Below are 12960 nucleotides of genomic sequence, written 5' to 3' on the forward strand. Positions count from 1 at the left end.
CACGCCTTGTTAAGAACGGAATGCTCTGGGGTATTTAAACGTGACTACTTGCCTCTCCCCCTGCTTGGAAGGAGGAAGAAACTTTTCTGTGATGGTCGGTCGCTGTGAGGACCCAGTAAAGCCCCCGGAGGCAAAACCACAAAAGCCTGGGGTTCTCCTACCACTGGTCCCCCTAAGTTTTTAACTCTCAGAATTGTCTACACTGAGCCTCCAGCAATTCGTCAAGTAAAGTTCAGTTTTTCCGACCTCGACTTTACCTACCCCAGTGCCGGTTCTGCTTCAGTAAGTTGTGATTCTATCAGCCTGTGTGTCTTTCTAACCTGGGAGCTAGCAATTTGCCCTGTGATCTCACGTCTCTGATGGATCTAAGACTTGTTGCTTTTTCAGTGTGTTCAGTTTTTTACTTGTTAGGATGGAGTGGTGACGTCTAAGCTCCTTATATGCCAGACCAGAAACCAGGAGTCCCATGTTTTTCTTTAAAAACTTATTTTGGCATTTATAGTTCCTTTGCCTTTACATGTAAATTTTTAGAATCAGCTTATATATTTCTACAAAAATCTTTCTAGGATTTTGATTGGTATTTTACTGAATTTACAGATCAATTTTGGTGGAATTTACATCTTAATAATATCAAGCCTGCCAATCCATGAATGCAAAATCTCTCTCCATTTACTTAGGTCTTATTTCATTTCTTTCATCAGTGTTTGGTATTTTTCAGGATGCAGATCTTTCACATATTTTGTTAGAGTTTAGCCTATGCATTTCAGGATTTTTTGTGCCCTTGTAAATGGTACTTTAAAAATTTCCATTTTGTAATCGTTCTTTGCTAGTGTATAGAAATTTAATTGATTGAACTGACCTTGTAATACTGTGACCTTGGTAAATGCATTTATTAGTTCTAGAAGCTTTTTAAAAGTAGAATCTTTTATATTTTCTACATAGACAATCATGTCATCTGTGACTCAAGAGTTTTATTTCTTATCATCAATCTAATGACTTTTATTTCTGTTCTTGCCTTATTCCTCTGGCTGGGGCCTCCAGCATGATGCTGAATAGAGGTGATGACAGTAAATATCCTTGCATTGTTGATTTTAGGAGAAAAGCTTCAGTCTTTCACTGTTAGATATAATGTTAGTTGGTTTTCTGTAATTGCCTTTGATTGGGTTGATGAAGTTCATTCTAATCCTAGTTTGTGGAACGTTTCTGTCATAAATTAATGTGGATTCTGTCAAACACTTAAAATTTTTTCTTTCTTTTTCTTTTGCTTGTGTTGAGATGTTCATATGGATTTTCTTCTTTGCTTTATTGAATTACATTAATTGATTTTTTTTAATTTTTAAAATAAATTTATTTATTTATTCATTTATTTTTGGCTGCGTTGGGTCTTCGTTGCTGCACGCGGGCTTTCTCTAGCTGCGGCAAGCAGGGGCTACTCTTTGTTGCGGTGCGCGGGCTTCTCATTGCGGTGGCTTCTCTTGTTGTGGAGCACGGGCTCTAGGCATGCAGGCTTCAGTTGTTGTGGCACACGGTCTCAGTAGTTGTGACTCACGGGCTCTAGAGCTCAGGCTCAGTAGTTGTGGTGCACGGGCTTAGTTGCTTCAAGGCATGTGGGATCTTCCCCGGGCCAGGGCTCGAACCCGTGTCCCCTGCATTGGCAGGCGGATTCTTAAGCACTGCACTACCAGGGAAGTCCCATTAATTGATTCTTGAATACTGAACCAGTTTTGCATTCCCAGGGTAATCTCCTCCACTTTTTCATGATGCATTATTCTTTTTATGTGTTGATGAATTCAATTTGCTAATATTTTGTTTACAATTTTTGTATCCAAGTTCATGAGGGATATTGGTCTGAAGGTTACTTTTTCTTGTAATATTTATTTCAGGTTTTGATACTGGGTAATGGCCTCAAAAATGAGTTGGGGAGCAATTTTTTTCTCTTCCACTTTCTGGAAGATCTTGTGAAAATTTGTATTATTTCTCCCTTAAATGTTTGGTAGAATTCACCACCGAAGCCATCTAGGCCTGGACATTTGGTTTGGTTTGATTTGGGTTTTGTTTTTTTGAATATTTTAAACAACAATTCAATTTCTGTGTTACATATAGGAATATCTAGATCACCTGTCTTCTCTTTGTGAGCTTAGGAAGTTTATATCTTTCAAAGAATTTGTCCATTTTATCTAATTTGTCAAGTTTATAGGTATAATGTTTAAAATATTACCTTATCCTTTTAATGTCTAAGATCTATAGTGTAAGATCTTTCATTCTTCTTTTATGTTGGTAATCTATATCTTCTCTTTCTCTCTTTTTTTTTCCTTAATCTGGCTAGAGGTTTATAAATTTTATCGATCTGAGGAACCACTTTCTGGTTGATTTTTCTCTATAATTTTTCTGTTTTCAGTTTCATTGGTTTCTATTCTACTTTCATCTTTATTATTTGCTTCTTTCTGCTTACTTTTTCTAGCTTCTTAAGGTGATAGCTCAGATCACTGATTTGATACCTTTCTCCTTTCCTGATGTAAGTATTTAAGGCTATCATTTTTTTCTCTAGGCACTGCATTAGCTTCATCCTGCTTTTGATTAGTTGTGTGTTCATTTTCATTTAATTCAAAATATTTTTAATTGCCCTTGAGACTTTTCCTTGACCCATGGGTTATTTAGAAGTGTGCTGTTTAATTTCCAAATATTTGAGGGTATTTCAGGTACCCTTTGTTCTTGGTTTCTAGTTTAATTCCTTTGTGGTCAGAGAATACACTTTGTGTGATTCCAGTTCTTTCAAATTTGTTGAGGTTTCCTTTATTTCCCACAATATTGTCTAGCCTGGTGAATGTTCCATGTGTACTTGAAAAAATGTGTGTTCTGCCCTTGTTGGGTGCGGTGTTCTATCAGTGCCCCTTAGGTTTTCTTCATTCAGAAGACATTTTAGTTGGGTTTTCTGTGTCTTGCCACTTAAGATGTTCCTGCCAATAAAGAATTATGATTGGCCTGAGTCATTTGCCCAGCCCTGTGGCTACAGGACCAGGTTCTCTGATTGGCACCCCATTCACATCATTGGACTGGAGTTGAGGACAACGGTTCCCTAAAGGCACTGGGGTGCTGGCCAGGCCAAACCAATAAACGCTGACTGCATCCACTCCTTAGCGTTCACGTGTGCATTCACACACGTATGTTTGCACAGACACTTGCTCATAATCCCAATAAGTATAACGTTTAAAATTCCTCCGTAGGCATCTCTTAAATAACTCCAGAATCTCACTTATTTTCCAAATGAAGATAATGCAAAGTCACCACCAAGTAAAACACAGCTGCAAGCCCAGATTCTCTGGATGAGATACATATATGGCTTTTGATCATGTCTGAATAATACTCCTCCTGCGGCAGTAACCTATGTGCTAGATGATGAATGAACACACTTCTACCCCTCCAAGGATCTCTTGGTGCAGAAAAGCCATAAAAAAAAAAAAAAAATCCTCAGGGCAGCTGTTACTTCTTACCTTCTTACATGTCTGTCAAACATGACACTTTCAATGTAACTGACCAGGCCTATGCGAGGTGTTCAGTGGGACCAATTTAAGCCCCAGGGTGAGAGAAGACTTTGAGGAAGGACTGTAAAGGAATAACGAAAACATCTAATGCATTCGCTGAGTCAAAGTGAACACCAGTTTCCAGACGCTGTGTTGGTTTTGTCCATAAGGAGAGGCCACCTGATTTTAAGGGTGTGTTAATTCACCGACATCTTATGCAGTGGACTGTGGATTCAGTGCGGATGTCATAAAAACCACCAAGCAAACCCCTTCCAATTATTTGATGGTTGCAACAATCTATATTTTTCTTAGGTGGTATTGCTTTTGATTGCTATGTTGGAGGAAAGGAGAAGTTCCAGTGTTTTCTTTTTGGTCCTGCCTACCATGGTGGCAGCTTACTCCATGCCTTAGGAAGCCAGTCAAGGGATTCTGCCTGACACTGAGAATCCATCCCAGCTGTTTACACTTGAACAGAAAATAGCCCTGGGACGAGCCTGCCATAGGTGCACCTGATCCTCTTATCTCTGGATCCACGTGTTCCTCACTCCAAACGGCAGGCAATAGTGATGATCAGCGTTGATAGCATCCCAATACTTAGCATCAACTTGGAATAAGTATCCAGTAGCCCAAAGATTTGAGTATGTCCATTCCTCTGGGGCACATTTCTCTCTGGGGAATGTGAGGAAAAAGACTTATAATTTGCCTTGATGCTTCAGTAGGTCTCAAGGCTACCTGACATCTACTTTAGTCTAAACTAGAGACTCTGAATCAATGAAGTGAAGCAGCATTAAGAATTACATAAAAGGCCTTGACTTGGTTGATTTTCTTCAGCTGGGCCTATTCTCATTAGACCTGGACTTATTTTATGGGAAAAAAAAATGGGTCATCTGTCACTTTAATTCTTGAGAATTTATAATTAATTAACCACAGCTAAGATCACTGGGCACCACACCATTTCATGAAGTTAAATAAACATGCCTATCCTGTTGCCTGTTATGATAACTCGGTCCACTTTTCTTCTGGCAGGTAACAGTGGCCACCTGGACAAGCCACCCTTGGCTCCTCCCATCCCCACTGCAATTGATCAGTGAGGCCCATTGCAACCCTCCCCTCCTTGCTCCCCCAGCCTTCCCCACCTAGGAGAACAGTCAATTAAAGCCCATTTTAAAAGACTGACATCTTTCTCACCAATGCCTTCTCATTCCTCAAGGCAAAGGTATGCATAGTCTCTCCAGGCCTAATGGGAGACATAGCGGGGGCAGGAGGTGGGGGTACTGGGTGAGTGGGAAGCATAGGATAGTTCCCGTTCAGCATTCCTGTCTCCTGAAGTTTTTGAATTCTTTCTTCTATCTGATGCCAAAGTGTTACTGGCCTTCCCATGTCACTTTGCACAGAGCAGAGTTCAGAACATTAGCCAGAACAGCAAACTGCAAAAGCAGCTGTCATGCCTCCTGAAAGAATGCACTCAAATCCATAACTTCATTCCAACGGAAAAGTGAACCCCACCTTCCCTGCCCAAGTTCCCCAAGTCCATTCTCACCAATACATCCAAGACGTGTGCCTATACACATTAGCAAATTCCTGCCCTTCTTCCACAGTGTAATTCTTTTTCCTACCCTGGTTCTGCATTTCTCTCCCAGACCACGTTGGATTTGGATGCTGGTTCCCAGCCAAGTAGAGGTTTGAGGTAGGGAAACGGGATCTTTCCTGGGAGGGGGAGGGTTTTTCCTTAAGGAGGGGAGGCACAGTGAGGGGTGTTTCAGAATGATGGGGTCTGGGGGTATCGCAGACTATTCCTGGGTATTTTAATTTCATTTCCAACTTGTCGGCCTTTCTTTCTAAACCATTGCTGTAACTTTCAGTTAAACGTACTATAGAGAGTGAACTTGACTGTGTATATTCTGCAAGCGTAGGATCCATCTGAGATGGTTTGGTTTCCGGTAGTCTTAGGCCTACTTATAACCAGTACATAGTAGAAAGACTCTGAGATTCTATTCCCTTCCTCAAGGCAAGTGTTTTGAGATTTGGGCTACTGGTACTTTAAAGTTTGCTGACGCTGACAGAAGCAACCACTCTATTTCCCAGCTTCTGCATTTCTCATACCCTTTAAATTGGCCTCTGGATAAAGTTAAGGGAAAAAGGCATGGTGTATGTATAGGATACTACCTTATTTTATGCAGACATAATTCTCACACCATATAATTCACCTTTTCAAAGTGTACAATTCAGTGGTTTTTAGTATATTCACAGCGTTGTGCCACCATCACCGCTATTTAGTTCCATAACATTCTCATCAGCCCAAGAAGAAACCCTGTTCCCATTAGCAGTCACTTCCCATCCCTCCCTGTTCCCAGCCCCCGAAACCACTAATTTACTTTCTGTCTCTGTAGATTTGCCTATTATGAACTTTTCATATAAATGGAATCATATAATATGTGGCCTCTTGTGACTGACTTCTTTCACTTAGCATCATATTTTCAAGGTTCAGCCACGTTGTGTTATATATCAGTACTTTTTTTCATGATTAAATAATATTCTATATATGAATATACCACATTTTGTATATCCATTCACCAGTTGATGGATATTTGCATTGTTTCCACTTTGGGGCTATTATGAGTAATGCTGGTAAGAACATTTGTGTATAAATTTTTGTATGAACATGTTTTTATTTCTCTTGGGTCTATATCTAGGAGCAGAATTGCTGGGTTGTATAGTAACTCTATGTTTAACTTTTTTTTTTTAAATTAATTAATTTATTTATTTATTTTTAGCTGTGTTGGATCTTCGTTTCTGTGCGAGGGTTTTCTCTAGTTGCAGCGAGTGGGGGCCACTTTTCATCGCGGTGCGCGGGCCTCTCACTATCACGGCCTCTCTTGTTGCGGAGCACAGGCTCCAGATGCGCAGGCTCAGTAATTGTGGCTCACGGGCCTAGTTGCTCCGCGGCATGTGGGATCTTCCCAGACCAGGGCTCGAACCCGTGTCCCCTGCATTGGCAGGCAGATTCTCAACCACTGCGCCACCAGGGAAGCCCTATGTTTAACTTTTTGAGGAACTGGCAATCTGTCTTCCAAAGCAGCTGCACCATTTGACATTCCCACGAGCGAAGTGTGAGGGTTTCAATTTCTCTGCATCCTTGTCAACACTTGTTACTGTCTCTCTTTGATTGTAGCCATATTAGTGTGAAGTGGAGTATGTTACCTTTTATGTAAACAGGAAGAGGAAAGAAGAATGTATCTGTATGTAATTGCTTATTATTTTACAGAATAGCTCTGGGACATTATATGAGAAACTAGGAATACTGATCGCTTCCAGGGAGGGAAACCAGGAGCTGGTGGCCAAGGTGGGAGGGAGATTTTATACTCTCTGCTCTTCTCGAAGTTATTCCATTTTAGATCATGTGGAAATAATTACCTATACAAATAATTAAATTAATTTGAAGTTTAAAAAATAAAAATTACATTTATTGATGTATAGCAGGGCTTGGCAACTATGGCCTGTGGACCAAATCTGACCTGCCTCCTATTTTTCTGTGGCCCATGAGCTAAATAGTTTTTACATTTTTTTAAATTGAAGTATAGTTGATTTACAATACTGTGTTAGTTTCTCTTGTACAGCAGAGTGATTCAGTTCTACGTATATATATACATTCTTTTTCATATTCTTTTCCATTATGGTTTACCCCAAGATACTGAATATAGTTCCCTGTGCTATACAGTAGGACCTTGTTGTTTATCCATCCTATTTATAATAGCTTGCATCTGCTAATCCCAATCTCCCAATCCATCCCTCCCACACCCCCCTCCCCCTTAGCAACCACAAGTCTGTTCTCTGTCAGTTTCTGTTTTGTAGGTAGGTTCATTTGTGTCATATTTTAGATTCCACATATAAGTTATATCGTATGGTATTTGTCTGATTTACTTCACTTAGTATGATAATCTCTAGGTGCATCCATATTGCCGCAAATGGCATTATTTCGTTCTGAATAGTTTTTATGTTTTTAAATGGTTGAAAACAATAAAAGAAGACTTTTGCAGCACATGAAAATTATTTGAAACTCAATGTCTGTAAACTTTTATGGGTACACAGCCGTACTCATTTGTTTACGTACTTTCTGTGGGTGTTTTCCTGCTACTGAAGCAAAGGTGAGTAATTGCAGCAGAGACTGTGTGGTGCTTTCGTGGTTTTTATGCCACTGGTTGGAACAATGCCAATTGCAGTTGCACAGTTGGCACTCAATGGCATTTGGAGTGTCATATGTATTGCCATACTGTGAGTTAAACACAAAGTTTCCAGTGCATATCCTTTATGTCAAAACAAGAAAAAAAGACAAAAGTGGACTGACTGTCTTGCTGGTAAGGCATAATGGAGTGTGGATTCTGTTGTTATCACATTACAAGGCAAGATGTTGCGTTTATTGTGCAATGACACTAAAGCTGTGTTTAAAGAGTACAATATACATCAACAGGGCCAGACTGAGCATTCATCAGAATATTCCCAAATCAGAGGAAAGTGTGGTCAGAAAGATTAGAAAATTTAAAACGATATCTCATCATGACAGAATTTTTCTTCACACAAATAAAAAATGAAAAAGAATCCACTACCAAAATCAGTTGTCAAGGGGCTCATTTGTTAGCCAAGAAAGAAGCCATTTGTAAATGGTAAGATGATTAAATGGTGTTTGATTGCAACAGCTGAATAAATGGGTCTGGAAAAAAAATGTTTTTAAGAATATTAGCCTCATATTGAGAGTAGTAGCTTGAGGAATTTAGGACATTGGGAACAAGAACAACTTAAAATCAGGGCAGATGTTACTACTCGGTGTTTGTTTAAGGAGTCAATACTAAGTTAGAAGTGACTAAAGAATTAGCCTCTCTGAATAGTCTGATTGAAAATATTCTCACCTGTAGTTCAAAGACGTTGATAAAACGCAAATTGAGTACAGCCTGAAGTAGAATTAACTAAGATGTGTTACAACCAGAGGTGTTAAAATATGTGTGCATTAAACAGTACAGACTTCCAGTTATAAGATAAGTAAGTGCTGGAGATGTAATGTACAACAAGATGACTAGAGCTAGTACTTATATATGACCCATAAGAAAGGTAGGAGAGTAAAGCCTAAGAGTTCTCATCACAAGGAAAAATTTTTCCCCTTTTCCTTCTTCTTTTTTTTTTTTCTTTTTCTTTTTATTGTATCTATATGAGAAGATGGCTGTTAGCTGAACACCTGTGGTCATCATTTCACAATATCTGTAAATCAAACCATCATGCTGTACATGCCTGAATCTTGTACAGTTTGTATACCAATTATTTCTCAGTAAAACTGGAAAAAATATGTGTGGAGCAGCCGTTGGCTTGGTTGGACAAACATGCAAAGATTGTGAAAAAGTAAAGTGTTTAAATCTATGGTAATTCACTGTATTATTCATCAGCAGGCACTTTGAGGAAAATATCTGAATCTATCACATATTATTGAATCAGTAGTATCAACAGTGAACTTCATTTCTTCTTGTGGACATAAACATCAGTTCTGTAAAATTTTGTCAGAAATACAAGAGGGATATCCTCACTTGTCCTAACACAGAAATTTGAAGGCTTATCAGTGGCCAAGTTTTACTGAGATATTTTGAGCTCTGAGTCCAACTGAAATTTTTCTGAACAAGAAGGACCTCTTTCCTTCAACCACTATTAAAAATATTGAATGGCTTTGGAAATTGGATTTTCCTGTGGACTTGAAAATGTTTTTTTTAAATGAATTCAAACTAATATTAAAAGTCAAGGGGGCTTCCCTGGTGGCGCAGTGGTTGAGAATCTGCCTGCCAATGCAGGGGACACGGGTTCGAGCCCTGGTCTGGGAAGATCCCACATGCCGCGGAGCAACTAGGCCCACGAGCCACAACTACTGAGCCTGCACGTCTGGAGCCCGTGCTCCGCAACAAGAGAGGCCGCGACAGTGAGAGGCCCGCGCACCGCGATGAAGAGTGGTCCCCGCTCGCCGCAACTAGAGAAAGCCCTCGCACAGAAACGAAGACCCAACACAGCCAAAATAAATAAATAAATAAATAGCGTTCCCTTTAAAAAAAAAAAAAAAGTCAAGGGACTTCCCTGGTGGTCCAGTGGTAAAGAATCCGCCTTACAATGCAGGGGACGAGTGTTCGATCCCTGGTCAGCAAACTAAGATTCCACATGCCATGAGGCAACTAAGCTTGCGCACCACAGCTACTGAGCTCGCGTGCCTCAACTAGAGAGCCTGTGAGCCACAACTGCAGAGCCCACGTGCCCTGGAGCCCACGCGCCACAACTAGAGAAGAGAAAACCCACTGCTACAACTAGAGGGAAGCCTGTGCGCCACAATGAAGAGCCCACATGCCGCAACTAAGACTTGACACAGCCAAAAAAAAAAAAAAGTCAATACAGAGCTTATATGTAAAACACATTGTTGTTAAGTCATTTCAACTTTACTGTTTGAATCACAAGTAATGTCAAGCTGTTTTATATACTTCCCGTGCTTTAAAAGTTGAAACAAGAGGGAAGATCTCAATTCCCAAACAAACTTGCTGTGCATTTAGTTTTTGAGTTCAAACTGCAGTTCAAGTTGTCCTTTTTAGACTTTGATGCAAGCTCAAAGGAAATCTGAATATTTAAAAATCCATTTAACTGTGTAACTGAGCAGCTTCCACCCAACCTTCAACTGGAAGTGATCAACCTGTAATGGAACGATGTGCTAAAAGGAAATATCAAGAGAAGAACCTAATAGAATTCTGTAATCTCCTTGTATGTGATGAAGATGCTCAATTAAAATCACAGGCTTGTGCACTGTTATCAGTTTTGGCAGTACCTGTCTGTGTGAAAAAGCATTTTCAAAGATGGAAAACAAAATCTCATCACAGATCAGCATTTATAGATGAATATTTGCATTTGATTTTGATTATAGGGGACACTAACTTTGATCACCAATTAAGCAAATATTATCCCCCCAAAGTATTCCATTCTTCTCATTAGTAGACCTATAGAACAAAAATTAGAGTTATTATATTTTGAATTTCATCAATTAAAAATTTTTCAAGTTTGTCTCCTCTCTTGTTATATAAGTATGTACGTTATTGACTTTGCCCTTCACCCACAGAGCCTAAAATATTTATTATCAGGTGCTTTCTTAAAAAGTTTACATGTTAGAGCAGTTGAACTTAACAGATGTATACAGAACACTCCACCCAACAACAACGGCATACATATTCTTAAGTGCACATGGGGCATTTTCCAAGATAGACCATATATTAGGCCACAGATTAAACCTCAGTAGATTTTAATAGATATTATACAAAGTATCTTCAACCACAACAGGACAAAGCTAGAAATAATAACAGAAGGGAAACTGGGAAATTCATACATTTGTGCAAATTAACACTCAACCAATGGATCAAAGAAGAAATCACAAAGAAAATACTTAGTGATGAATGAAAACAAAAAGCACCACAAACCAAAACTTACAGGATGCAGTGAAAGCAGTACTAGTGGGGGAATTTAGAGCTATAAACACTTACGTTAAAAACAAGAAAGATTTCAAATTAACAACCTAAATTTACAACTTAAGGAACTAAAAAAGAACAAACTAAACCCAAAGCTAGCAGAAGGAAGGAAATAATAAAGATTAGAGCAGAGATAAGCAAAATAGAGAATAGGAAAACAACAGAGAAAATGAATGAAACCAAATGTTGGTCTTTGAAAAAAATCAACAAAATTGACAAACATTCAGCTACATGGACTAAGAAAAAAAGAGAGAAGACTCAAATTACTAAATCAGAAATGAAAGTGGAGACACTACTACCAGTTCTACAGGAAAAAAATAGATAAGAAATTACTATAAAAAGTTATAGTCCAAAAAATTGGATAACCTACATGAAATGGACAAATTCCTGGAGATACCAACTTAAATCATGAAGAAATAGAACATCTGAATAGACTTATAACTAGGAAGGAGACTGAATCAGTAATCACAAATCTCCCAATAAAGAAAAGCCCTAGACCCAATGGCTTCATTGATGAATTCTACCAAACATTTAAAGGAGAACCAATACCAATCCTTCTCAAACTTCTGCCAAAAATTGAAGAATGGGGAACACTTTCTAACTCATTCTGTGAGGCAAGCATTACACTGATGCCAAAGCCAGATAAAGACACTACCAAAAAGAAAACTACATACCAATGTAATACACCACATTAAGGGAGTGAAAGGGAAAAAAACAAAACAAAACAAACCACATACACATGACAATTGATGCAGAAAACGTATTTGACAAAATTCAACACCCTTTTATGATAGAGTGCTCAACAAACTAGGAATAGAAGGAAACTAGCTCAATATAGTAAAAGCCAAATATGTCTTTTACCACTGAGTATGTTAACCCACAGTTAACATACTCAGTGGTAAAAGACAAAGATTTTCCTCTAAGATTAGGAACAAGGGAAGATGCCCTACTTTCACCACTTCTATTCAACATAGTACTGTATATTTTAGCCAGAGCAGTTAGGCAAGAAAAAGAAATAAAAGGCATCCAAATTGGATGCCATATGTTCCCAGATGATATGATCTTACATGCAGAAAACCCTAAAGATTATACACACAAAAAAAAACTGTTAGAATTAATAAATAAATTCAGCAAAGTAGCAGGACACAAAGTCAACACGCAAAAATCATTTGTATGGACAATCTGTAAAGGAAATTACAAAACCAGTTCCATTTACGATAGCCTCAAAAAATTTAGAAATTAACACATCAAGGAACTTGTACAATGAAAACTCTAAAACATTGCTGAAAGAGATTAAAGAAGATATCAGTAAATGGAAATGAATTCCATCTTCATGAATTGGAAGAGTTAATATTGTTAAGAGGTCAATACTACCCAAAGCAAACTACAGACTCAATGTAATCTCTATTGAAATGAAATTAAAATTTTTCTATTTTTTACAGAAATAGAAAAACCCATCCTAAAATTCATATGGAATCTCAAGGAACCCTGAATAGCCAAAACAGTCTTGTTAAAGTAGAACAAAGCTGGAGGCCTTAACACTACTTGATTTCAAAACTTACTACAAAGCTACAGTAACCAAAACAGTGTTTGCTAACATTGTATTAGCATATAGACAGACATATATATCAATGAAATAGACTAGAAAGACCTGAAATAACACATAAATACATCATCAAATGATTTTTGACAAAAGTGTTAAGACCATTCAATGGGGAAAAGGACAGTGTTTTTAAAATAGTGCTGTCAAAACTAAATGTCCACGTGCAAAAAAAATGAAATTGGACCCTTACCTAACACCATACAAAAAATTAACTCAAAATGGATCAAAGATCTAATGTATGTAAGATGTAAGACCCAAAGCTGTAAAAATCTTAGAAGAAAACATAGGGACAAAAGCTTCACAATGC

This window comes from Eubalaena glacialis, chromosome 13 (assembly GCF_028564815.1).
Source record: "Eubalaena glacialis isolate mEubGla1 chromosome 13, mEubGla1.1.hap2.+ XY, whole genome shotgun sequence".
Classification (NCBI taxonomy): domain Eukaryota; kingdom Metazoa; phylum Chordata; class Mammalia; order Artiodactyla; family Balaenidae; genus Eubalaena; species Eubalaena glacialis.